Source organism: Theobroma umbraticum, unplaced genomic scaffold (genome assembly GCF_002168275.2).
Source record: "Theobroma umbraticum cultivar Fairchild unplaced genomic scaffold, ASM216827v3 scaffold_20.0, whole genome shotgun sequence".
Classification (NCBI taxonomy): Eukaryota; Viridiplantae; Streptophyta; class Magnoliopsida; order Malvales; family Malvaceae; genus Theobroma; species Theobroma umbraticum.
In genome coordinates this window covers 1,733,726-1,758,711 of record NW_018397266.1, presented here as the reverse complement: position 1 = coordinate 1,758,711, position 24,986 = coordinate 1,733,726, and the positions used below count along the sequence as shown (strand labels likewise).

General features: G+C 34.1%; 3 pseudogenes; 2 read left to right on the top strand and 1 right to left on the bottom strand.

Moving 5' to 3' along the window:
- Positions 1-7,280: 7,280 nt before the first annotated feature.
- LOC110423445 (uncharacterized) lies at positions 7,281-14,558 on the top strand (annotated as a pseudogene).
- Positions 14,559-15,832: 1,274 nt separating this feature from the next.
- On the bottom strand, positions 15,833-16,839 carry LOC110423578 (adenylate isopentenyltransferase 5, chloroplastic pseudogene; annotated as a pseudogene).
- A 6,506-nt stretch (positions 16,840-23,345) lies between these two features.
- LOC149526739 (uncharacterized) lies at positions 23,346-23,917 on the top strand (annotated as a pseudogene).
- The last annotated feature ends 1,069 nt before the right edge of the window (positions 23,918-24,986 follow it).

The window sequence follows — 24,986 nt, the reverse complement described above, 5'->3', positions numbered from 1 at the left end:
TAAGAATTATCTATCTATTATATTTAAATTTAAAAAAAGATTAATTACATTTAAATTTAATTTATTTAAATATAAAAGTAATATCTTATCTTTATATCTCTAATACGACTATAAATAGTAAACAGACGTATTGGTTTTTTCACACAACCAAGAGTGGATGTGAGTTGTTCTGTAAGTCAGAAAAACTAAAACTTTTTTTTTCTCTTTAAACACCATTAAAAGTCAAAGGGTTTTAAAACGTATAATTCCTTGTGAAGGAACAACGAGAGTGAAGAGATCAATATTTGCACAAAAAAAATTATAAGATAAATTTTTTTGATCAAAAAAGGAATAAAATATTTATCTAAAAAAGTAAGCCTACCTTCCGACAACTTATAAAAACTTGGATTAAAATCATCAGCCGCGAGCTAGCTTGGGAAGGGAGGCTAGTGATCCTTGTGGCTTGTGCCCAGTTAGTATATGTTTTTTTCTGCTTCCTTTTCTTCTAGTTTCAAGCATGAATCTTAACTAAGTTCACCTTTTCTTTGTTACCCAACCAATTCATCAGAATTAAGAACAAAAGCAAGTCATGGCATTAATTTCTTGCAGTACAGGTTGATCATTGTTCTTTTCCGTCGCTTTTGATAATTAATCGCACACGCATGGATTATATGTCTAGGCTGGCATTCAAATTTCAAAGTATATATTGTTTGACCGGCTTAATCCTTCAATTAACTATTAACTCTCACAAGTAATATGATTTTTATAATAATTAAGCAACTATTAACACTTGTATCTATCATGTTTGAAGTGTCGAGTTTGAATTTTTTTTTAAAAATTAATTGATATAATTATTTTTTGTTTCATTCCAATTGAACAATGCGTGATAATTAATAACTTTCTTTTAAAATAAAAAAATGTGATTAGCTGAAAATTTAAAATTTAAAACTTTGCAACCTTCACATGCATATTTTACTTAAAAGTCATCAACATTGTCTAATTTTGTTGTTAAAAATGTTTAAAGTTTCAGCTCATGAACGTGCTCAAAATTTATCATTGAATTGGTCCTACCTAGATATTATTGGGAAGGCAATCCCAATTAAAACTTTTGTATTTTTTGTCCAGCTATCTCCTAAGCTTACCCTCGACGGTTCTTCACATTTTAAACTACCAGTCAAAAAGTCAATAAAAATGGGCTAAATCAGACGGTAATAATAATAAAAAAGCAAATTCAACTGTTAGCTAAATGATAAAATGTGCTTTTCAATAATTCAGAGGAAAAAGACTTTGGATCATTTACTTTAGACTTTATAGATTTTATTTTATTTTTTCCCATAATTTTGGGGGGAGATATAAATAAAAGGTGTGTGTGAAATGTGGGTGTGACTTTTTATGCGAATGGAGGTAGAAAATAGAAGGGGAGTAAGACCAGATTGTCGTCAGTAGCACGCCAAAGGGTCCAAAAAAACCTTTATATCACTTCCCACTTCTCTGATTTTTTATCACAGAATCCAAATGATTGGTGATGACCCAAAAAACCACATTCCTTTATTTTGTTTTTTCTAAGCTGTGAATCTTTTTGCGAAGAAAATTTGAGCATCATGGGTCTTTTCAAATGATGAAAGATTATTCTCTTGGCGTGCCAATCCTTCTTGGACTAGGGTTAAGATTTTAGTATTGCTTTTTTAAGTTCAATTTTTTGAGTAAAAAATATTAAGACAAATATTACTATTCTACAACATTTCAAATGTTTATTATGAGATTATCGCATATTTATTTAATAATTAAATATTTATAAATGAAATTACTTTTATTTGTGGTTTATGTATTATTCAAAATTTAGTTGCAACTTACTGATTATAAATATTATTGAAAAAATATACTAGTAGTTGTAAAAGTAGTTATAGAATTTATTTAATTTCTTATATTCTCTTTCGAAAGTTTTATATATATTTTTTTAAAAAATCAATTTCTACTTTTTTAAAAAACGTTATACATCAATTAATATATATATATATATATATATATATATATATATATATATACTCTGTCAAAAATTGACCCTGTAAAAGTGAAAATTATCCTCCTCACTACAAAAGAAACATTCAGCCTCTTCGCTTAAAGCTAAGAAAGTATTTTGAAAGCCTTTACACAGTTACAGAAGGTGGGGACAACCGAGTGGGGGTGAACCCTTATGATGGCATTTCCACATGCCATAGTCCCACCGCTTAAGGTAAAGTAGAAAAAGCATCATTAACTTGCTTTAATTGCAGTAAATTAAATTTTAAGAATACCCTGCGGTCCAGCTTGGGAAAAAGGTGGATGGCATTTTTTCTTTTTGGGGGGTTTAAAGACAAATGGCTGATATTTATCACAGACCATCCACTGCGAGGAAAATCTCTGAGGCACTCACATTTGTTTTGCAAGGAAAACCAACGTTGATTCAAATTTTGTTGCGTTTTTTGTTTTGGTGGAAAAGCCTAATTAATGATTTGATTTAATTCTAATTATTTAATTTTTCCAAATTTGATGAGCCTCCAATTAAAATGGTTAACTTGATATGAGGGGCGTCAGATCAATAAGACAATAACAAGAGTTGGCACCAATTAAGAAGGCGATATGTCTTTTGGCGATTCACGGATTGGGGTAGGGATCCAGTGACCATATTTATCAATAATATGCCTCCAAATGTAGGGGGGAAGTGGCTTTAAAAAGATTGGAGAGAATTTCGGTGTAGAGGGGGATGCGTTTTTTCCTAGAAAAGATCTAGCAGGGGAGAAAATTTGGCTTCTTGCGGAAGAAGCAGCAAAGGCTATTTGGGAGCTTAATGGGCTGTGGCTAACCGATTATACAATCGGGCCAAATATTGCCCGATTCAAACCAAAGACATTGTGGGAAAATTTACTTTCCGTCAAGAGCGAAAGAGGTGGAAATCGATGCTGTGTGGGTGATTTCAACATAATCCATAGTATTAAAGAGGAAATATGATGTCGAGGAGAGGGAGTGGGCATCGTGGATTTCAATGAATTTATCGACAACTGTGAGCTGATAAACCTCCCTTTAATGGGGAAAAAATTCACTTGGTTCGGGTCATGGACAAAAAGGAGCAGACAGGATTGGCTCTCAGTTTCGACTGAGTGGCTTTCGGCTTTTTAATAATTTGAGCCAAATAGGCTTGAAATGCTCGGTATCAGACCATTGCCCGCTCATTCTTCTTTCCGAACTCCGAAGATACGGATTTGGGGTCATGGCCCTTTTAAGTTCCTTGACAATTGGGTAAGTGACAGCTCTTTGTTTGTTGTTGTTACGGAGAAGTAGAACTCAGTGAATGTCTAAGGCACACCGGGGTTTCGTCTCGAAGTTAGGCTGAAACAGTTGAAAATTTGTTTGAAGTAGTTGAATGAGGAGATTTTTGGCAACATTGATAACAATATAACCAAACCGGAAGAGAAGATTGAAGAGTTGAATAGAATTGGAGATTCTAGTGATCTCTCCAATGAGGAAATCTCCTTAAGACGTGACATGCATGGTGAATGAACTTTGGAGAGCAGCTAGACACAGGGAGTCAATCTGAAGATAAAAATCATGGATCCAGTGGATTAAGGAAGGCAATAAAAACACTCCTTTTTTCCAATCCAAAGCCGAATCGTGAGCCCGCATTAATCATATGGACGGTATTTTTAGAAACAAGTCATGAATCTCCAATTTGAAGGAGGTAAGGGAGGCCACTATTGCATATTTTAAAGAGCTTTTTCATAGTGAGAATGGGTGAGCCTAATTTTTCAAGGTCTCAATTTCAAAAAGCTGCGTCCAGGCATGACCTTGAATTTGGGGGCTCCGGTGACACTTGAAGAATTAGAGGGTGCAATATGAGATTGCGATGGGTCCAAAACCTTGAGTTCAGATGAATTTAATTTTAATTTCTTCAAAAAATCACAATCCTTGGTAGGTGATGAAATCTTGGAACTTCTTGTGATTTTATGGCATCAGGCAGATTGGAAAAAGGTATCAAATCCCATTGATTCCAAAAACTTCAAACCCCAACTCTTTTGAGAGAATTCTGGTCAATCAATCTCATCAACACTCTTTCTATAAGATCCTTGCCAAAACCTTAGCCAACTGGTTGAAAAAGGTAGTGAATCAAGTTGTGAGCCACAGCCAAACGCCTTCATCAGTTGTTGCCAGACCATGGGTGACATCTTTCTTGCTAATGAGGCGATTCACAGTGTGAACATAAATCACTACAACAATGGTGGGGTGGTTCTCAAACTAAACTTCGAGAAGGCATTTGATTGTTTTTTCTTTTGAAAAGCGGTATTTATTAAGATCTCAGAAGCTAGTATGTCATCATAAGTTTTCAGCCATTGGAAGACTTCTAATGACGTAAGAAGACTAGCTTTGGACTATGAGAGTCCTTTACAATTACAAAAGTTTTCAGCAGCTCAATAAGTTGTTGGCAACACCTACTCTCTACTATGTGCTCTGTATACATAAGCCTAAGCTTTACTACTGCAAAATAGCATACAACAAATTCGTTGAAGAAATTAAGTAGGCTTAACTAAGAGCATCACAAAAAGCAAATTCATGGTAAAGTAAAGAGCACTCGCAGCTTGAAAGCCCATAGGGAACTATTGTCTGCATCTTTTTCCCCTTCACCTATCTAGATTTCTTGTTAGCATTCCTTATCCTCTCCTTCTACAATCTCCCTTTTCATTGCTGTTCCTCCTTCACTCCTACCTCTTTATTTCCTTTGTTCTCCATCATCTCTCATTTTTACCTTTCTTTGACTTTACCATAATTGCTTCAATCCTTACCCTTACAGTAGTTTTGCTCTATCTTGACGCATTATCTCTAGTCCCTGCAAGCTGAAGGCTCACAGCTCCTTATTAGCATTCTTGATCCTCTCCTTCTACTATCTCTCTTTTTCATTGTCGTTCCTTATTCACTTCTACCTCTTTATTTCCTTCGTTCTCCGTCATCTCTCATTTTTATCTTTCTCTAGCTTTACCATCATTGCTTCAATCCTTATCTTTACAGCAGCTTTGCTCCATCTTGATGTATCATCTTTAGTCCCTGCAAGTTAATGGCTCACACTTCATTTGCTGTTATCTTTGTTTCCCATCCTCTATCGACTACCTCCAGCGTGGCAATTTTTCTGAACACTTATTCTTTCTCTTCTTTAAAGGTCAAGCCTAATTTGCCGCACAATTCCCAAATTTCCTCTACTTCCCTCTTAATTGCTGAATATTTCCTTATATCTACATCAAACACTGACCGTCTTTAGCTTCCTATTCACTTACTTCAACCCCAATTCATCTTCGATTTACTTATGTAAGCTTCTTCGCTTTTAACTTTTTCACCCAATTCTTAGAATACCAACAATGTAACTCCCTTGACTTTTCTTTGAAATTTTTTTATTTTTTTTATTTTTTTACTGTTTGGTCCTCTTTGGCTCTCAAGTGATAACCTATTAATTTGATTACCACTTCTATGGATTTGTATGGGCACTTCTGGTAGTGTGTAGTTTGGCCTGAGGTTTTTTATTTTCCTTTTCACATAAGATTTTATTAGGTGATTATAATGTTTTACAATTGACATGTAGTTATGGGCATTGGAGGTGATTCCTGAGATTTAAAGCTAGTTTGGATCTTGGCACCAATTTAAATATGCTTATCCAAGAATGTTGAAATGGCATTGTGATGAAAAGCCCATAGGTCTCCATAACCTGATTGCAAGTTTGGAGAGAAAAGGCAGAATGAGGAATGAAACGATACTGTTTTTATTTTTATTTTCTTGTTGTCATATGTCAATTAGTTTTCAACTTAATGGCAATGTATGTTTTGGTGTAGTTGTGCACATTAGGACCTTGGAGCCAAATACGAAAGAAAACTTGAAAGAATATTTGGTTGACATTGATGTCCCTTTATCCTAGGGGCATCAGTATGTTCCATTAAGGCAGTTGGAAGGTCAAGCTAAATTCAGTCCAGAACCAAGAAAGAAGATCATGGAGTGTAAGGAAAAAAGGATAACACAAGTCATTAAGTGTAGAAGCATCATGGACGAGGAGGTCGATGTCCCTCATGCTGCTCTTGGGGCTTCTACTACTCAATCATTGAATGATGATCAAATGTGCAACCTGATGCTGCATCTTTAGTTGCATACAGCCTTAAAGCATGAAAAGAAATGGATGAAGATGTAGTGGAGGAAGGACCTTCAGTCATTACAATTGTAGAACTAGTAAGAGATGCAACTGTAAATGCAGTCAATGCAATTTGAAATCCAACAGGAGATGCCATTAATGTAGATGTAGATGCAAACGTAGTCAATGCAGTTGGAAATCTAGTGGGAGATGGAAGGGTTATAGGATTAGATTGTATGTCGGCTACTCGACCATGTTGAGGTATGAGCTTTTAGCTTTATTCATTGTGTGACTTACAACATTTGGGATCTATTTGATGTTTTAATGTATTTTATTTGCCATTATATAGAGTCGGTCTATCGATCAACATGATGGTGCTCTCAATAAAAAGGGCAATGCTCACGAGGTTGATCTTGATAAGCCAATTGGTATTAATGAGCCAATTGGTTTGGCTCAAAGCTCACCTCCTTTTACCTTATACATAGCTCCTCTTTATAGCTCAACTCCGACTGAGGCCCTATATCTTGCTCGTAGCTCAACTCCGACTGAGGCCCTATATCTTGCTCGTAGCCCAACTCTTCTTAAGGCCCTATAGCATGCTCAAAGCACACATTTTTTTGAGGCTTCACCTCCTCCGCCGATTGAAGGTGCATGGTTGAGCATGGCTAATAGATACCTTCAGAGCCTATATATTAACCCATTGCCTGTCCAACGTAAAGTGAATGATATGTTGAAGGACAAATATGAGGGCTTTAAGAAAAACAAGCAAGCAAAGTAAAATTAAAATATTACACGATATTAGGCTTTAAGATTCAAAATTATTAAAGACAATGACGTTTTGATGTTGATATTTTATATATTTGGGGTTGACATTTTAAGCATTGAAACACAAAAAGGCCTCAAAATTTCTTTCGCTTAAAGTAAGGTGCGTGGATGGAAAACCAACACATTAATGCATGCATCAACATTATGTGTAGGCATAAGTGTGAGTACCATTCCTTGCTGTACAATTAGAAATATGCCCTCTTGACTTGTCTTTCTATTTAAGTATATTATAATGAGTTTTAATTACTAATGTATTTGTTAAGGGTTTTAGTTCATGGTGTTTAATTATTGAGCGTAACTTAATCGATAGTTGATTTTGCTTAGCTTGTTCCATGAAATGAATCCTCAACCACCTGATCAAAAATTTAAGCCGACGAAGGTCGTTTTGCCTGAACATCTTCTTGATGATGCAAGAGGTGAGCGTCTACCGTGAAGGAAGCCATGGCATGAGTTAGACTTGATTTTGGTGCTATGCCATTTCACGGCCATTGGGTTTTAGTGCATATTAACTTGGTGAAATGGGGTATAACTTTAGTGGACTCCTCATATGGTCATCGAAATATGATTTCATTTGGATTGTGTGAAGAGCAGAAGCATCCTTTAACTGCATTGTTTCCCATTATATGTCACCAATCTCGATACTTTGACCATGCACATCGTAAAAATTGACCGTCGATATGAACGAGCTGGCAATTAAATGATGAAACCCTGATACAGTAGGACGGGAATAATTATGGGGATTGGGTAATCGAGACTATAGAATGGTTGATTAATGCGAACAATCATACCTTAAAGACAAACACCATTCAAAGCCTGAGGGAAAGATATGCATTAGAGATTTTAGCTAAAAGTGTTGAGAAATAAGTTTGCAACTTTGTTTATTTTTTGATTCATACTTAAGTTCGTAAACTAACTTTGATTATTATAGAAAAATTACTCTTTGTGGTATTTCTTGTCTTAATTATATCTATTTCACCTAATGTGAACATCATAATTTATTAATTTTACTCTAATCATACCTTTAACACTTCACTGTCTTAGAGCTGTCACTTTAGCATAGAATTGCTCTAATTGGTTAGAGAAGGCCTTAACTGATCAATGAAAGTTCTATCTCATTTCTAAACCTTCCCTAACTGATTGATAAAGCATCATGTGGTAATTTTATAAGCATTGCATGACAAGTTGATAAGGTATTGCGTGACTAGTTGGTAGGCATTGCTTGACTAGTTTTTATATACTACATGACTAGTTGGTAGGCATTGCGTAACTTAAGATTTACGTGACTAATTTTTAGTCATTGCATGACTAGTTGATAGGGCATCGCGTTATTAGTTGGTAAACATTGTGTGATTGGCTTGTATGGAGCATGAAAGGTAATTTGGATGAACATCTATCAATAGATTCCACTAACTATCCAGTCATGACCACTCGAGAATGTTGCAAAGCAAAAAAGTTCAAAAACTATCGATCAATCTGTGAAATCTGTAGATAAATTTCCAAACAAAATTACCTTATATAAAAAAGTACTGCGTGGCAAGTTGATAGGGCATTACGTGACTTGTTGATAAGCATTGTGTGACTTAGGCATTGCATGATTGGTTTTTTGTCATTGCCTGACTTGAGTGTTGGGTATCTCGTGCCTAGTCGATGGGCATTGCTTGAACAGTTTGTATGGAGCATGGAAGGCAATTTGGATGAACATCTATCGATCAATTCCACTAACTATTGATAGATGACCACCCGAGAACTTTGCAAAGCAAAGAAGCCTAGAAACTATTGATAGATTACACGGATCTATCGATAGATTTCCTAACTAAATTACCTTAAATTAAAGTGCCTTACGTGACAAGTTGATAAGGCATTGCGTGACTTATTGATAGGCATTGTTTAACTGGAATTTTGTCATTGCTTGACTTGGTTTAGGGCATATCGTGGCTAGTTGATGGGCATTGCATGAGTGGGTTGTATGGAGCATAGAAGGCAAATTGGATGAACATCTATCTTTAGATGACCACCTAAGAACTTTGCAATAGATCCATGAAATTTATCAATAGTTTGCCAATCAAAATTAAGTAAGATCAAAGTGCATTATGTGACAAGTTGATAGGGCATTGCATGATTAGTTGAAAGGCATTGCGAGATTGCTTTTTATTCATTACATGACTAGGTTATAAGACATCTTATGCCTAGTGAATGGGCATTATGTGATGTATGTATTACGTGAGTAGTTAAAAGATTTCAAGATTTATCGATAAATTCTCTCCTTTAGACGTATGTCTCACTTTATTTCTTTTAAACTCATGACTTTTTCTCTCTTCAATCCTTTCAACTCAACCTCTTATTTCTTGATTTTTCACTCGATTAAAGTGAGATTCCTTTATTTTTCACTACCAAATCCTACAACCTTTCATCAAATCCGTCCCAAAATCTTTCCAACACCCTAATTGCAATTGGGTAACTCAGTTTTTTCGTTTTAAATCCCTCATATTTCCTTAAAGTCCATTATGAGTAAAAGGTCCAAATGAACCAAAGTAACCGTTCATTGGGCTTTTGATGGCTCTACTTGAGCTGGTTCTTCTTGCACCCCTGATGGTAGTTTTTTTTTTTTTGGAACTTCACTTTTCCATCGCTTGCCACGAAATTCAGTGACAACTTCGCCAAATGAAAGGTAATGCCCGAGCGCATTATTTTGATTACTTGGGATCCATTTATTTTCCATATCTTGCCAATTTTGAGTATTTAGGAAAGACTCATTACTGGAAATTGAATTGGAAGATTTATGAGAACTTAGTTAAGGTCTTTTATTTCAACGCCACTCAAAAGTTCCCTGATTTGGATTTTGGTGAATTGATCTCCCATGATGGTAAGTTTGTCACTCATGTCATAGGCAAAGTCATTCTTGTTATCGGTGCAATTATCGATCACATCCTCTAAATTAAAACTAGTCAAGATGATTTTAGATATCTAAGATGTTTAAGTTCAGTTATATTGGCATGAAAAGAATTTAAACCCAATCATATTGGCATATAAAATGTATAAGTTCAGTTATGTTGGCATAATAGAGTTTAAACCCAATCAAACTAGCATCCAAGATGTTTAAATCCAGTTATATTGGCATAAAATAATTTTAAACCCAAATTTAACTAACATCCAAGATGTCTAAGCCCAATTATTTTCATAATCTTGTTTTGAGATGATGAGCTTTTATGGTTTTTAAAAAAGATTGCATAACTAAGGAACGTTTTTCAATCTGGTTTGAGTAAAGTGCCTATGTCTTCACTTAATTCTTGATTCTCTAAAATACGCAAAGAGAGATAGTTGTAGGTACCTCATTTTGTTCGAACAATTTTATTTTTTATTCATATAATTTATTTTATTTTATATTTAATTTTATTATATTATTGGGTCAAATTAGTTTTAAGTCCAATTAAAATGAACCCATTTTAAGCTTTTTAAGCCCAAAACCAATTCGGCTTTGATTTTAAATTAGACCCCTTTCACTTTAAGTCCCAAAGGCACACAAACCAAAAAATCAATATTTTAAAAAAATAAAAAAACCAAAAAATCATATTAAGAAAAAGGAGAAGCCAGTTGATGGACTAGCTCTGCCCCATTTTTGCCTTGAACCCCTCACTTGTAAAATCATGTCCAGGAGAGAAAACATGATTTCACTTCCTGATTATCCAAAAATTTGGACAATCGAGTTCTATAAAAACTCCAAAATCAGGAAAAAAAACAGAGAGGGGCTGAAGATTCTCTAACGAAGAAAGCCTAGAAATTTCCCTAGTATCAATAGCCAAAGAACCTTAGGAAACCTTATAGAAAACTTTACAAATCCTTGAAGAGAAAACCAAAAAGACCTAATTTTTAGTTTGGCAACCAAATACCTACCGGCAATAAAAAACTAAACCAAGAAATCACCAAAAAAGGAAATAAAACACCATAAAAAATATAGTAGGGGTCTGTAGTAGGGTGGATGTTGGGTTTTTTTTTTTTTTTGGGTTAGGATAGTTAAGGTTCAATCAACATTTGAGAGAGGGAGTTAGAGAGATAAAAATTTTGAGGCTTTCCGATGGTTTGTGGGGAGAGAAAGAAAGGAGAAAGCTGGTTTTGAAAATCGAGAGAGGAAAAGAGATGAGAGTGTTCTGGTAGAGAGAAGGTAGAAGGTTTAGCTGTCAGAGAGAAAGTGGGAAGGGAAAGTGAAGAGGGAAAGTGAAAAAGGGGTTTATATACCTAGGCATAAAATGGGCAAAATGGCATTGTTTTGTTGATGTTGGTTTGGTGCTGAAAGGGAAACTTGGAATGACGCCGTTTTAAGAGAAGCAAGTTCTTTTCCTTAGGCACTTAAACGATGCGTTTCATAGGAAGTAGTTGGGCCACTTGAAGTAGGCTTGCGAGCTCTCTTGTGGTTAGATCTGTTTTGGGCTCAGAGTTTAGGTATGTTCTGGACCTTTAATTATTTGGGTTGGCATATTGATGTTAGTGTTAATTTTATGAGCATTTTAATATTGTTTTGCAATGATATAAATATATTTATAAAATAATAAACAGCGGAAAATATGTTTGTAGTATGAATGTTACAAATAGAGTTAGGAAAATAAAATAAATAGAAAACTATAAAAAAATAATCGTAATAAAAATAATAAAAATGTTTTAAATATGGTTAGTTATAAAAGAACATAAACTTAAATGAATATTTAGTTATAAAAAGATATACAGTTTTAGGTAAGTTGAATATATATATATATATAGAAAGTAAATGTCTAAATTAAAAAAAAATTATGGTGATAGATTTAGTCAAAGTAAAAATATAGAAAATAAAGAAACGTTTAGCAGAAAAAGGAGATTTAAATAGAAAAATGGAACATGCCTAGTTGTAAAGAAATAGACTTTTATAAATGGAAGAAAATATAAGGAAAATAAATATATTTAATCATAAATAAGAATAATTTAGGAAGGTAATAGAAATGAAATATTTGGCTATACAAATTTATACATATAGGTGTGTATATATATATATATATATATATATAAATAGAAAAAGAAAAAATGATATAATATAAAAATATAATGGTTATTTTGGATTAATTCTGATGATGGAATTTCACACAAAAGGGTAAAGAGCTGTTTATTTTTGGGATGACTTTCCTAATAATGGAATTTAATTAGGGTTTTCTCCAAAGTATCAGGATAAATCTTAATTTTGTATTCCAATATTCTGTTAATTCAAGCAGTTACCTTAAAATTCATAAAGAAATAAATTCATATAATATTTTATCTAAAATTAAAATTGAAATAGTTATTAATTAATTCAAACAATTGTCGCCAAATAAAAGATTAGTTGTCTATTCAATAAAAAAATAGTTCAAAAAATAAAGTAATAATAACTTATAAAATTAATTAAAAATTATCGATTTAAATAGTTCATTCTTTAAAAGATATATAATAAAGATAAATAAGGTAGTAAATTACATTAAACCATTAAATATATTATTATATAAATTGTTATGAACAAAATTATGTTCATAAACGTGTTCATGCGACAACATTCATAATTTTATTTTGGCATAGCATATGACATGTTTATTTTGTTAATAGGACGAGAACTTCGATAATGGGATTTCTTCGAAAGATTTGTAAAGATGAGTTCTTTTGGAGACATCTTTAGCTGAGGAAAACTTCTAAACTTTATGAATAATTTTTTGATGCAAGGCTTTCGTTTTCCATTATTTAAAATTGAAAAATTATGATATCATTTCATAATTGTATCATGTGCACCTGTAAAACTAAATAAAATACTTAAATTTGCTAATAAAATAAAGAATAAAATAAATAAACAAAGATAAGGAAAGCATAAGAATAAAATCAAAGTTAAAGTTACTATACGATAACATATAATTAAATGATACCGTTCGTAGAATGGGTGTCACGAGAATATTAATTATTTCCCGTGTAATCGTACTCCCAAACTCACACTAAAATTCACAGATTAATTTATTATTCTTTTGACGCATCTAAAATCAATTTAGGACCTCATTGATTAAAACGAAATCATTAGGTGACCAATTGTACCTAAACATAAAAACTTGGTGACGACTTCCAGCATTTTTCACGTTTAATGGTCGGGTTATTGGACTCGCACATTACGACATTAAGGAGAACAGGGATATGAGAGTGAATAAGACGTAAAATAAAAAGGCTGAGGAGCTTGAACTCAATCCATAATGACACAAGTGATTACTGTTGTGGTAACAATGAATCTACAAAGAGCAAAGAATTCGGCTCTCAATCTTCTCCTTGTACTGTTCCTGTAGGTCAATTCCAATGCAGCACAGACAGCAAGCTCTTTACCACATCGAGACTCTATGAAGGGTGATCATAACTTCCCTGGCCAGCTCCAATTGAGTAGTTCACTTCCCTCATCTACATTATCTAGGGAGCCATGAAAAACTCAGTCTCGTCAACTGAGCGAGGGTCATGGGGTTGAAAGATGGGATTATGGTTCGATTAACATGAATGAGAATTTGAACCAAACCTCTAAAGGTCAAATTATTGCTGGAAATGTGAAGCAAGATGACAGTGAGGGAAAATCAGGAAAATCTTGTGGGCGAAGCTTGCGATCTCCACCTTTGCATGATTCTTCATATGGATGGGACCCCAATTCTTGTCTTATTTCTCTGGCTAAGGCTCTTGAAGCATCAGAACGCAATCGGGGTATTTATTTCCCAGATTTTCCTATCTCAACATCAAAGTTGAGCCACGACTCAAAAGGTCAAGCTACTGAAAACAAACAATCTCTGTCTTCGAATGGCCCTCATCAGGATTCAAGTCCTAGCTGGAGTACGGCTTCTAGTCTAGTGGGTAATGGACCACAGCTTCCTGGAGTAGCTGGTGAATTGGGTAGGTACTCCTCCACTCCAGCGAAACCTTCCGCGAAGGAATGGGGCTCAGATCTTGTGCCTGAATATTCTTTGAAACCAAACGACTTGGCAAGTGATCATGCTGCTATTCCAACTTCAGGAAATGGCCAATTGACACATTCTTCTCCCACAGATCTTGCAAACAACCCATCTGGTTTGGATTCAATTGTTCCCGAACACAACGAGTATTCTTTGAGTGATGAATCAGTTTCAGATCTCTTGGCTAGAGTCGAAGCAATGGAGTCTCTTACTGGCTTGGCTTCACCTACATCAATATTACGTTGTGATGGAGAGTTGGCTCAAGGTTCTGAGCCTGATTGTTTTAGTCCTATAAGAGGACTGAACCCTACACTTGATCCAGGAAAAAGCAATGCTTTGAGCTCAACAAATGATCTACAAAAGCCTTCTCAGTCAACTGTGACCAACGAGCCATTTGGGGTCTCACAGTCTGAAGTACTCGATGCTCAGAAGAGTTCTGACGGTCATTCTTCCACAGGTGTTGACATGGATGAAGATCCAAGGCCTAGTTGACGTCTCAGTTAACCAATATGTAGCTGGTTCAGACATGTAGCCTGCTGCACCACCTGTAACAATTTAGGCATGGCTGCTATGGATAATGCTTGGAGATCCGGACCAAAAACTACAAGCACAATTGGGGAGCAGTTCAAGGAAATGCAAATTTGAATTTTATCTAAATATTTATTATTTCTAGTGATGCATTCGTTGGAATGGAAAGAGTCCAGTGAAAAGATAGCTTAGACATGGGCTGCGACCCACCTGGTAACAATAGGGCCATGGTCTTTGGATAATGGGCTTGAGACGGACCAAAACTACAAGACCAAATTGGGGAGCAGTTCAAAGAATCAGAGGTTAGGGTCAAGGATCCTCTAATATGTAAACCTACGAGAACAGCCAGGAAAACATTCCAGGAGAACGGCAGTATCAATTCAGGCACTTCTGTAGGGAATCCGCCATATTTGGGGAAGCCAACAAAGGGACGTTGGTCCGAGGGACCGTGATTTTCAAGGCAGAGATTCAAGTTTTGATAGGGGCAGGTCCTTATGGAATAGGCAGTTGTCGTCGTACGGTGGTCCACATGGAGTCGGTTCTTTCATACCTCTGCCCAAAGGGCAGCGAGTTTCTAAATTTTATGAATGCGGGCATTGCAAGAAGGGAGAATCATGTAGTTATTGGCACCCTTGAATCTGGATTAGGATTTTTACTAGTAAGAATCACAGCAATTCTGAGCATCTAATTCTGCATTCATTATTGGTATATTAGGGAATTTGCTCAAAAAAAAAATCTTACACATAAAACTATGATTCTGTTGACCACAATTAGTCTTTTACTTATACATTGCTTTAAAATTTAGGCAGATATAATAATCCTTGTTTGCCTTATGCATCTTGTTGGAGTGTCCATCTTTCATTTATCTTTTTGCTTTGTCAAATTTTTCTAATTTTTGTTGGCTTCACTGCTGTAATCTTTTCCATATCATATACAAAGTCTATATTCCGCTAATTAATATTGTCGACTTTTTTTTTTGTCACTTTTTGTGCGAAGGTTGTGAAATTAGAATGATGAATATTTGCCTTGGCTAATAAGGACTTCTTCTAGGAATTACTTTCCTATGCAGTCGACGGTCAAATTATATAAAAAGGTAAGGCCAAATGTGATTAAAATTGTATTTATTAACTGGTTTAGGTCAGTTAATCGATTAACTCAATTAATAGATAAATTCAGTTAATTTGATTAAAATGTGTATGCAAGCCGTTATCAATTAATAGTATTTTTTAACTAACTTATCCGGTTCTTCATATAAACCCTAAATGAAAGTCTTGTATTTTAAGAGATAAATAAACACTACTACAATTTTGTAAGCTATTCATATTCATATTAGAGGAAAAAATTGATTAGATGGAAAGGCTCTACAAGCTAAGACAATCACAAATGGACATAGCCCCTCTTAATTAAATTTAATATAAATAGAATAGGAGAATATATAAGCCTTTCTCCTATTCGAACCATGCATAGAACATAAATATTGTTTATTGTAAAATGAAATGATTGTAGAATTTATATCCCAAAATATAACTTACATATTAATTAGAGAACTCCTCCATTTCCTGCTATAGAAAGTCACCCACTATTTCGAGACTTTTCTTCAACACCACATCCTTCCAAGTATCCTCAGCATCTTTCCCATGTTTCTCATGCACAGATGTGGCGTCAATTCTGTGCATTTTCCATCCAAGCTTGTCCCTCAGCCGTTGGATCTTTCGGAGCTGGGAATCTACCAATTTTCCGGTGTTGATTTTAATCACTTCAAAAGCATTAGCAAGGATCTTTGTCTTGGTAGCCTCATCAACCTTGATGTTGTTCTCAACTAAAAAGTAGTTCTCCATTTCTGGAGCCCCAATTGCTCTCTTAATATCCCGGGTATAGTCAGCCCCGGGAACAAATACCGCTCGAACTTCCTCCACTAGACCATTCATTGCCATCTCGTTCACTCGTTTTCCTACCCGTTCGTACAAAACAGCTAAGGAAGCACCCACCCAAATAAAACAGCAATCATAATACTCTCGAAACTTAATACTTGGATCCTCAACAAGCTTCTCTAAGTAGGAATTTGATCCACCGGCAATGATGGGGATATGACCGTTCTTCAAAATTGAATCAATGGCTTTAATTCAGCACATGATGGCAGAAGTCATCAACAGTAAAATCTCCTTCAGGATCCACAATCCCTATCAAGTGATGTGGCACACCACGAGCCTCTTCCTCGGTGACTTTGTTTGTTATAATATCTAGCCCTTTGAATGCTTGGATCTTGTCCGAGTTAATGACTTCCCCATGAAACCTAGTTGCAAGGTCAATTGAGAGTTTGGATTTTCCTGTTGCTTTTGCACCCATTACAAAGATAACCTTATTCTTCTCATTTTGGTGTTGAGCAGAAGTAGAACCAATGGTATTCATTGTTATTTGGCTGCCATAAGAGTTGACGAAGGCTATTTTTAACAAACATTAAATTTTGTAGAAAATATAAATACAAATGATCTAGCGACATTTCATGTTTTCATGTAACCTACATATAAAACTATGAATATTTGTGTACTTCAATTCGTCTTTTAAGTACTTAAGATAAAAAAATAGTAAATTTGTTCATACATTAGCTCAAAATTTTTAAGTAGTTATGATAAAAATGACAATAATGAAAGAAAATTAATCGCAAATACTTAATTATTGTTGTTTCAAAAAGTCTAGGGAAAACAAGCATGAAAAGTCAACAGTTTTGAGATGCAATATATAACACAAGCTATAACACTCAATTAAATACGCGCAATTTGTAAAATGTTTAAACTGTATAAGAAATATATAAAGTTTAAGATAGAATTTACGATTAACTTAAAATCTTTCAATTCGCTTTGTATAATGTTAAAATGCTAAGAGAACTAGCATAATAACCATCAGACTTTTAATCACCAAAACATTGACACAATGAGTGGAACCACCCAATACCAATGTTAAATACAACATAAGCCACAATAATCATCTTCAACCAAGCAAGCACAAAAGTAAACACTAGCTACCTACAGCCATTCATGCTTCTCTAATTTTTTTTTTCTTCATCGGCAATCATACTACAAGAATTTTCCTTATAAACTCTTGTTCTTAGTCGAAAAAATTTATGTGTAATTAGAATTAATCTTAAACAGAAAAAAGAAGACAACAGAATAAAACAAATACTCAATCTCAAATCGCCAGGCAACGATATTCATGTTGTGATTTGAAAGTTTTCTAGTCAATAAATCATATAGCTCATTTTAGGTGATCATTACACGAAGTTTAGGCATGGATTAGGCATTTAAACTAACCAGCTAGATTCAAACTTTCACCTTTCGCTTTTTTGACTTGTAGTCTTTTCTTCTCCTTCCCGAGCTCTGCATGCACCAATTATTTGAATAACCATATTATACCTTTCATTCTGTGCATTTATATATTCAAAGGTAAACAAATCAATGGAATGGTGAACAAATCCAAGGAAATCAACTTGTATACATGAAACATGATCTTAAAAACAAAAATTTTATAGGAGAATAAGAACGAAATCATCCCTTACATAAAACTGACAGTGATCACATGGACATGACATTTTTTTAAAAATTACTAAAGGAGTTGAGATATTAAAATGAAGGAGCTAATAATCCTCCTTGAAGCAATTCAAATATATCTAGAGTAAAATGGAAGGAATTATTCATGTTATTTGTGATTTTGTGAAGCTATTCTATCATATTTCAAACACTAACAAACTTGAAGAAGTAAGTTTCAGTATATGAGAGACTGACCTGAACTGTGAACAATCAAGAATATGAAGATATATAGACCTATAGTGTGAATATGTATATATAGGCCTTCATACCATTTCTCTGCATTCTTGCCAACAAATTAGCATAAATGCAAGGAACTCTAGAAGGAAACCTTATCAAAAAATAGATAAAAGTGATTTTTACATTTTCCTCTTTCTTCCAAAAAAGTGAGTTTTATTGAGAATCATAATTCCAGATCATCTTTTATATTGTCATTAATGCTAGCCATTCTAAGTTAATTTCCAATTCGTACCTAATATGTGCTTCCCAAGATAAAGAAGCAAAATCTTTGCCACATCATTACATAATGTTGGAAAAACCTACCAAGTATGTTGATTCTATCACCAAGAAATATACACCTCATATCAAATAAATATGTAACGTATACCATATTTTTCCTCTAATTTGCACTCTTGATACATGAATGTTAATCTTGCAAAAAAAGAAATATGGGATATTGGATGTTGTGAGAAATCTTGTAAAAACGAAATATGCACTTTCCGTTCAAGTTCATTCCTAACTGTTGAATCTTTTGAAGTTAAGATTCTACCAACTTTCGAGTGTTGGTTTTGATCTCTTCAATAACATTTTTGAGGATGTTGCTTCTCATAGCCTCATCAACACTTTGTTTTTTCTCAGCCGAGAAATAGTTCTCCATCTTTGGATCCCTAATAGCCTGAATGATTCTCCAACGATAATTATTGCACAAACCTCCACCACAAGACCCGTCATTATCATCTAATCGACTTGCTTTCCTACCCATTCATAACAGGCAAGGAGGCATCCATCCAAATAAAGCAACAATCAAGATTTTCATGGAACTTAATATTTGGATCCTCCATGGGCTTCTCTAAATAGGGATTTCAGCCGTCAACAATGATTACGATGTTGCCATTTCTAGTTGAAAATATTTAGAAAGAGAGAGGGAGAGAGAGTTAAAGAGAGATAGTAGCCAGAGAAGAAACAGAAGACAAGTATATGAATTTTTGGTACTGTGGATTGAGAACTTAGCTAGTTGTCCTCTTGATTAAATAGGTTACAAAATCTGTTATACAAGGAAACTTTATGCAACGGTAGGGAGAGTGATTATAGGGTCAATGTTGTGACTGAATGGTGCATCAATTCTTAGTGAGAATGTCTGCTACATTTAGTTTTGAAGGAATGAACTTGCCCTTGAGAGATCCTTAAGGCCACCTTTTCACGAACAAAGTGATAGTCAATCTTTTTTTGTTTTGTTCAAGTATGAAACATAGGATTAATAGTGATTTGAGTAGCAAATATGTTGTCTCATAAGAATAAGGCTTGGTGAGCCATATAGATACGAAGATCACGCAATAGGTAGGTCAGCTATGGGAGTTTTGTTGCAATTGAGGCTAAAGCTTGATATTTAACTTCGAGACTAGATCGAGCCATTATGGATTACTTCTTGGAACTCCAAGAAATGCAACTACTACCAAGAAATGTGCAAAAGCCAATTCTGGATCATTGCATGGAAGGACATCTAGCCCTACCTGCATTTGAATAAACACAAATAAGTAATGGATTTGGAGATATTAGTTAAATATCGATTTATACAATACTCTTAGCATACCTAACAATTCTTTGAACAAGTTGACAGTAATATTTAAAGGGTGAATTCATAAATTGAGAGACATAATTAACATTAAGAGTAATATATGGTGTTGTTAATATTAATTATAGTAAGCTATCAACAATGCTTCAATGGAGATGTTGATCTTTAAAAGGTTCAGTGGTGGGGAAAAGATTTTTGGATGGTAATGAGGTAGAAATTTGGTTTACTATCAAGTACTTAAACTTTGTCAAGAAGTTTAGTAGCATATTTGGTTTGATTGAGAAAGAGATTCTTAAGAAACTTATGAACTTTGATACCAAGAAAGTAATGAATGAATCCAAGATCTTTTGTAGAAACTCTTTGGTTAATGTTTGAATAAGATCATGCAAAGACTTTATATCCCTACCTTTGAGAAGCGTCTTATCAGCATATATATGTAGATAGATGATGTTGTGTTTATTGTGTTTAATATAGGGTGAAGACTCTACAATATTACAAGAAAAACCAATTGATAAAGGAATAAGCTACAATGATCAAACTAGGCACATCGAGCTTGGCAGAGACCATATAATGCCTTCTTTAGTTTGCAAACATTGAGGCTAGTGTCTTGAAATTTAGGTGCTCAAGGTAAATAGGTTTAGACGTGGTGGCATGGAAGGCATTCGTTACATCTAATTGTTTAATATCCCAATTATGTGTTAAAGCAATAGTAAGAACAACCCTCATAGTAGCATGTTTAATGGTAAGAAAAAAGGTCTTTGAAAAGTCTAAGCCCTACACTTGGGAGTACACCTTTACTACCAACCGAACGTTCAATTTTTCTGAAGTGCCATTTGACTTAAGTTTTGTCTTATAAATCAATTTACTTCCAATGACATTCATATCAGATGTTCATGGAACAAGCTCCAAAGTGTCTTTAGCATGAAGTGCTCCAATGTCTTTTTGGATTACAGCTAGTCATCCTGCATGTTGAAGGGCAGTTATGAGTGTTTTAGGTTCATAGGGTATGTGAGTTAGGAATGTGTATGCTAGATATAAGTACCTGGGGTTTGGTTTGATAATGTCGCTCCTAGATCTAATAGTTATATTATCTGAATTTGTTTGAGTTGATGCCAAAAGCTAAGTTATAAGTGATAAAGGTGCACTAGCCTTTGACATTGCAAGGAGAACATTAGTTTATGTTGTTGAGGAAGACGGTAGTGGATTTAATGATCTTGTTGTCGTTAATAAATTGGGAGCAGATGGTGGGAAGGTTGATGCTGGAATGAGAGATGCTAAAATTCAGGATTAAATTGCTCTAAGTGACTGCCAAGGGTAGAAAAATGTTGTTGTATATGCTATAATTACTTTTATTTAAAAATTAAGTATATTTAAAGGTTTTGAAACATATTAAGAATTTTTTCTGCATATTAGAAATTATTCCTCATAGAGTCAAAAAAAGACAACTCCTTTATTGTTTGTTATTGTTCCCATATTTGCCGCATTTTTAAGTTGTAAAATAGTTATTCTTCCTTTCTCAATTGTTTAAACACCTATTTATTCATATCTAATAGTTTATTAGAACATTGAAAAGCTAAATATATGTGCGCATGCATCCATGTAATTACAAGTTATTGAGAAAGATGAACAACATCTTGCACTAATCACAATTACAAGTTACACCAAAAAAAAAAGAGGACAAGAAATGCTCAAGTTTTATGGGCTAGACAAATTCTGCTAAGTAATTAAGGTTGAAGTTGAGCCTCAATGCGGAGAGATAAGTCTTTGGGTCGGAGACACATGGACGAATTCTTAATGGAATTGCAACGTGGACATTTATGTCCTTGAACAATTTTATTACTCTCACAACCGTTATGCCAAAACAAGGCAGTGGTCTTGTCGGCTTGAGACTCCCTGTGGCATACAGAATCAGTTCTGGTGTAAGAAATTTGTACAATTGCCACGAAGAGTCACTCAAAAAGCAATTAGTCTCTTCTTACACAAAATTTAGGGCATAATATACAAAAAAAAAAACTTTTAAATTATTCAAAAAAATCTAAATAAATCTTTATATTTTTATAATATTCAATCAAATTTTTATATTTTTATTTTGAGTCAAATAAATTTTTATATATTTTATTTTGAATCAAATAAGCCTTTGTGATTAACACTTGATTCAGTCAAAATATTACTTGTTATTATATGTCGCATACGTTAATGTGGTATGTTAAAATATTATAATTGATTATGATGTGGCTTACTGACACACTATAATTGACGATGGCATGATAAGTTAATTTAGCATAATAATATGATCATATATTTTTCATCTTTTACATCAATTTCATGTCAATACCATGTGAATATAAAATAACAAATAATATTTTTACTAATGATAATTAATTATTCATTAGTTATAAGAGCTTATTTTACACAAAATAAAGATGCAAAAGTTTGATTAACCATAATAACAGAATAAAGACTTATTTGAATATTCTTGAATAGTTTAAGAATTTATTTGAGAATTATGCCAAAAAGTAATAATATTGTACTGTCCACTGACAAAAAAATAGGTGTATAAACAATAATAGCACTGCCTATGGTGATTCTGTACCGTGCTAACTAATAGGCGCAGTTGTTATATGTTACTCTGGAAATTCACACACTATTTCTAGACTTATCTTCAGCACCTCTTCTTTCCATGTAACCTCAGCATTGTTTTGGCATTCCTCATGCACAGATATAAGATTAAGGCTGTTCATTTCCCGTCCAAGCTCATTTCTTAACCATTAGATCTTTTGTAAGTTGAGAATCTACCAATTTTAATCTCTCCGATAGCGTCAGCGAGTGTCTTGCTTTTTGTAGGCTCATCAACATTTGTATTATTTTCAGCCATGAAGCAATTCTTCATTTCCGGAGCTCGATAACCCTCCTAATTCCTCAGGCATAGTCCGCCTCGGGAATAAACATTGCTTGAAGCTTACAAGACTTTTCCTTAGTCACTTTGAGGATAATAATCTCTATCCCTTTAAAGCAAAACTAGAATATTTTCTGAGTTGATGATTTTGCCATGAAAATGAGTTGTAAGGTCCATCAAAAGTTTCGATTTTTCCTGTTGCTGTTGTATCCATCACGAAGAGAACCTTATTCTTGTGTAGTTTACGTGATTACACAAGAGGTTTAAGTATGAATTATGATAAGGAAATGGTTGCTTCTCAAAAGTCGGTGAAGCCAAACAAAGATGATTCTCGCATGGAGGAGACCCTTAAGACAAATTCCAAGAGAAAGCATTCCCAAAGTAAAGAAAAAGCATTCGATTCTATGGAATAAGGTGAGAATCTTGTTGGCTTGAAGGTGAAGGTCTAGTGGGTCAAAGGTCGTGCGTTCTATGAAGGTGTTATTCATACATTTGATCTTGTTAAAACGAAGCACAAGGTGCACTATAATGATGGTGATGAAGAAATTTTAAATCTTAAAAGAGAAAACTGGGAGCTTATTGAAGATGAGTCTTGGTCAGATGAGGAAGAAGCAGCTGATCATCCAAGTCTTGGTGGTTCATCTACATGCCTCAAAAAATGAAAGCAAAATCATCTGGTCAACCAACAAAGAAAATTACGATGGATGATTCAACAAAAAAGGGTGAAGGAGCTTCGTTTGGAAAACCCAAGGATGCTGCCACAAAGTGTAGTTGCAAAACATAGGAAGATAGTAAAGTGGATGGCAAATCCAAAGATGGCTCCAAGAGTGTCTGTAAACCAGAGAATGACATTGCTACTAAAGCCAAGTATCCTACCCCAAAAGTGGTGGAACATTAGGTGACATTGCTTTAAAAGTAGGCAACAAATCCAAGAATGAGAACAATGACGACGCACCCAAGTCTACCAAATCAAAGGATGATGGTAGTGTTACACCAAAAGCTTCCACCAAGTCAAAGCAAGGCGCTTCAAAGGCAGCCAAGTCCAAGCAAGAAACCCCCAAGATTTCCTCTAATTCTAAGGGTAACCTTCTGAAAAGTGGTGGCAAATCTAATAATTCTAATGGTACTGGTAAGTCAAAATTTGGTTCATCAAAGGTGAAATACTGTGAAAGCATGAAAAAGAACTCGACTGATTCAGCAAAGGTTTTGAAAAGTTGACCCGATCGAAGAAGTTGGAAAGATATTTGTTACCGAGGCTGACTATACTCGACGAATTTGGGGGGGTTATTGAGGCTCTAGAGGCGAAGACCTAATTTAAACGTTGATGAGGCTACAAAAAGCAAGAGGCTCACTGATGCTATTAAAGAGATTAAGATCACCACTCCCAAGCTGGTGGATTCTCAACTTAAAACATCTTATGCCCAATGTATGGGGTTGATGGGAAATGCATGGAAGTAGATGCTACATCTATGCAAGAGAAATACGGGAAAGAAGACGAAGATACATGGGAGGAGGAAATGTTGAAGAAAAGTCTAGAAAAAGGGCTGATATGATGAGAAGCGAAGAATTCTCCTCTATATATAACTAATTTTTTTTGTCTTACATGCATGCTGCACGTGATTTAATACTTTAATTACTCTTTTATATTTTAAAATTTTGATTATAAAATCAAATAATTTATTGGACATTAACAGTAATCATAAATATAAATAATTTATTGAAGAAATTTCAACATTAAATGTTTTTCTTTCCATATTCTCATAATGATCCAATTAAAGTCATACCTAAATAAGAATTTCCAAATTAGTAAAGGAGTTATGTTTAAGATTATTGAGAATCAATATTGAAGATCATCTTTTATATATACAACAATGCTAGCCATTGTACATTAGTTTCAATTTTGTGACAAATGCTTCCCATGATAATCTTGCAAAATATCATTCAAATATGTTTGATTCAATCAACAAGAAATATACCCCTCATATCCAACAAAATGTAACGTATAGTTAATTAAATACCATATTTTTTCTCTAATTATATACCATATGTAATGGAAATATCTCTTTACTAATTTTCATTTTTTTTATACTTGCCATATCTACACTTGTACAATTTCTAATACGGACACTTCAATTTGTTAGAGCAAGTTTTCATCGATATAGTTTTATTTTTTTTTATTTACATTATGCTATTGGATCAAGCTAGATTGACACCCAATTAAAATTGACTCCTTTTTTAACCTTTGAAGCCCAAATGCCCTTAAATTCCAAAAATCCCAATTTTCAAA